Source organism: Carlito syrichta, unplaced genomic scaffold, assembly GCF_000164805.1.
Source record: "Carlito syrichta isolate Samal-C Ts95f unplaced genomic scaffold, Tarsius_syrichta-2.0.1 Scaffold309192, whole genome shotgun sequence".
Taxonomy (NCBI): Eukaryota; Metazoa; Chordata; class Mammalia; order Primates; family Tarsiidae; genus Carlito; species Carlito syrichta.
The window spans coordinates 456451-459863 of NW_007253288.1; the positions used below are offsets into that span (position 1 = coordinate 456451).

General features: G+C 39.0%; 1 pseudogene across 1 annotated transcript in view; it reads right to left on the reverse strand.

The window, feature by feature from the left end:
* The window catches only part of LOC103269314, a 780-nt pseudogene extending 634 nt beyond the window's left edge, over positions 1 to 146 (reverse strand). The window contains exon 1 of the transcript XR_002482463.1: positions 3 to 146. The product of XR_002482463.1 is annotated as a ferritin heavy chain pseudogene (transcript). The remainder of the gene's footprint in view (positions 1 to 2) is intronic.
* Between the last annotated feature and the right edge of the window lie 3267 nt (positions 147 to 3413).

Here is a 3413-nt window from a genome sequence, read left to right on the forward strand (position 1 = left end):
CTCGAGGCGGTCTGAGGGCACCGTGAGGCGGTGGCAGGGGCCGAGGGCTGGTTCGGACTGGCCGGCCGGGGCGGGAGACGAGAGCTCCGGATTCCGTCTAAGCACTGTTGAAGCAGGAAGCCACGGCAACTCTCCGCGCAGGACGTCTCGGCAAATATTTTTAAAAAGGGAACACTTCTGCACTGTTGGTAGGACTATAAACTAGAACAGCTTCTGTGGAAAACAGTGTGGCAATTCCTAAAAGATCTAAAAATCGACCTTCCATATGATCCCACAATCCTCCTACTGGGAATATTCCCAGAGGAACTATAAAAAAGATACCTGCACATGCATGTTTATTGCAGCATCATTTACAATAGCAAAAACATAGAACCAATTGTGCTGCCCGTTGAAGGAGAAATAGATTTTTTTTAATGTGGTCCATATGATGGAATATTACACAGTCATAAAGAAAGACAAAATTATGAACTTCGCAGCAACTTGGATGGACTTAGAGGCCATAATCCTGAGTGATCCAGCACAGACTCAAAGAACCGACTATCACATGTTCTCACTCATAAGCAGACCTTGAACAACTATTGTAATACTATAAGAAAGGGATTGGTAGTAGTGGGATACTGCCAGGGGAAGGGGGGGGCACACCTCATCAACAAGGGTAACTGCATAAAGAACATTTTTATGCCTAAACCTGAATTGTACCCCACATATTTAAAATTAAAAATTTTTTTAAAAGAAAAGGAGGCAGTCGATTTTACCATAAGAAATAATAAAACTCATAATTTTTAAAGTTCAGATGCCACTGTAAAGTGGACATATGCCCCAGCTGTTAAAAGTATTGATAGTTAAAGCTCTCAGATGCTCCTTTTCCCCCAGAGAATTGCCCTGGTTTATGGGAGCTGCCTCACCTGAAGGCAACCTTCAGCATATAACTAATATGTGGGTATAAAAGGACACATTGCCTCCAAGGGAGACAACTCTGCATTGTGGCTTATGCTGCCTTAAAGGATCAGGCCAAGGCTGGAGATGACCTAAGATTATCGTCACTGCGCAGGCTGCTACAAAAAAGTACCAGAGACTGGATGACTTACAAACAATAGAAATTTATTTTCTACACTTCTGGAGGCAAGGAAGTCTAAGATCATGGCATCAGCAGATTTGGTATCTAGTGAGGGCCCACTTCCTGGTTCATAGACCACTGTCTTTTTGTTGCAGCCTCACATGTCAGTGAGGGATCTCTCTGAGAAAGTGACATTTAAGGCATGAGAAAGAGCTAAACATGCAAAGAGGCAGGAGGAGGAAAGAAGAGACTATAACTAGTGAGAAGGCCATGAAGTAGAAAGAGTTTATCAAGCCAAAGCAAAAGAGGACAGTGTAAGCAAAGTGGAAAAAAGCAAGTGATAATACAGGGAAGAAGAGCAGAGACATTGGAAGTGTGGTTTATGCAACAAGGGTGAGTAGAACTCTAGTAGGCAAACCCTTACCCAAAGAGCCGTGTCTTAGCAACGAAAGGCTGATGAATAATTCCATTTTTAGGTAGCTTAGGTCACAATATTAAAATGTATCAGGGTGGGCGTGGTGGCTCATGCCTATAATTCCAGGACTTTGGGAGGCGAAGGTGAGAGGATTGCCTGAGCCTACGGGTTTAAGACCAGCCCGGGCAACTTGGCAAGACCTCATCTCTACAATAAATAAAAAAGGTAGCTGGGCTTGGTTGTGCATGCCTATAGTTCCAGTTACTTGGAAGGCAGAGGTGGAAGGATCACCTAAGCCCAGCAGGCAGAGGTCGAGGCTATGGTGGCGGTGAGCATGCCACTGCACTCCAGCCTGGGCAACAAAAAGCAACTATTTTTTGTGCTTCCCCATTTAACAAAATTTGCAATTAAACAACTACCTATTGCAGTTCCATCAGATCAGAGGATTTTTACTCTATCCCATCATATGGGTATACTGTAATCTACTTAAAATTATTATTGCCAATCTTTTACATAATTCATAGTGCTACAGTGAATAACCTTGTACATGTAACTTTGTACAGTTATTTGAGTAAATTTGTGATTTCATAAACACAAAATTTTTGAATCAGAGCAATCCACATTTCCATTTTAAACCAATGTTGCCAAGTTGTTTCTGAAAGCACATACTAACTTACAGCCCACTTATAGTGAATCCCACTTTTTATCAATAAAAATATTTTTTCCAATCAAATAGGCAAAAATCTCACTAAAATTTCATTTCCAATCAAATTGGCAAAAAGTACTTTAATTTGCACTTATTTTATTATTGAAGAGGATTTTTATTTGCCTATTGGCCATTTGTATTTCTTCTATTATGAATTCTCAATTCTTGTCTCTGGTCTTATCTTTCTATTGAGTTATTTGTCTTTCTATTAACTTATAAGAGTTCTTTGGATATTATGAATATTAGTCCTTTATCTGTCATATGTGATCCAAATATTTTTCCCATTCTTGTTGGTCTTTGACTTTTTTATGGTATGTTTTAGATTTTTTAGAAATCACTTTTTTCACTGGGTGCAGTGGCTCATGCCTGTAATCCCAACACTTTGGGAGGCTGAGACAAGAGTCCAGGGGTTCGAGACCAGTCTGGGCAACTTGGAGAGACCTCGTCTCTACAATAATTCAAAAAATTAACCAGTCATGGTGGCTTGAGTCTATGGTTCCAGCTACTTGGAAGGCTGAGGTGGAAGAACTGCCTGAGCCCAGCAGGTCAAGGTTGTGGTGTCCGTGAGCATGTCACTGCACTCCATCCTGGAAAAAAATCACCTTTTCGGGAAAAAAAAATCACCTTTTCGAAAGACCTCTAGGTTTTGCTTTATACTTAGAAATAAAGATTAGAAATTCTCTTGCCTGTGTTTCTCTAATATATTTCTAGTTGAATTTTTTACATTTAAATTTGGAATTAATTTTGTATGAGGAGTGAAAAAGGATTTAGCTTAATTTATTTTCCAAAAGTCTAGCCAGTTGTCCTAAAATAATTTATTGAATGATCTGTATTTTCCCTACCCTTATAAAATAGAACATTTATCAAATATTAATTGTTTTTATATACTTGGGTCTATTTCTATGCTAATGATTCCATTTCATTAATCTATTCCTACACCAGTACCGAACTATTTTGATTACTGCAACAAAAATGCTCTCTTTATACCTGCCTTTCCTTGGCTATTCTTATTGCCAAGTTTTAAGGGTTATTTGTTTGTTTTATCCCCAAAGTAGACATAAGTTCCTTTAGAGCAGGAACTGTTGCTTAAGCATTTTCATAACCTCAACAACTTGGCTAAGTATTTATTTTTCTTTGTAGCTTTCCATCCTGCTTTCCCACCCCACAGTGCTTTGCATACAGTAACCTCTCACTTATTAAATTTTTTTTTTTTTTTTTTTTTTTTAATTTGGGGT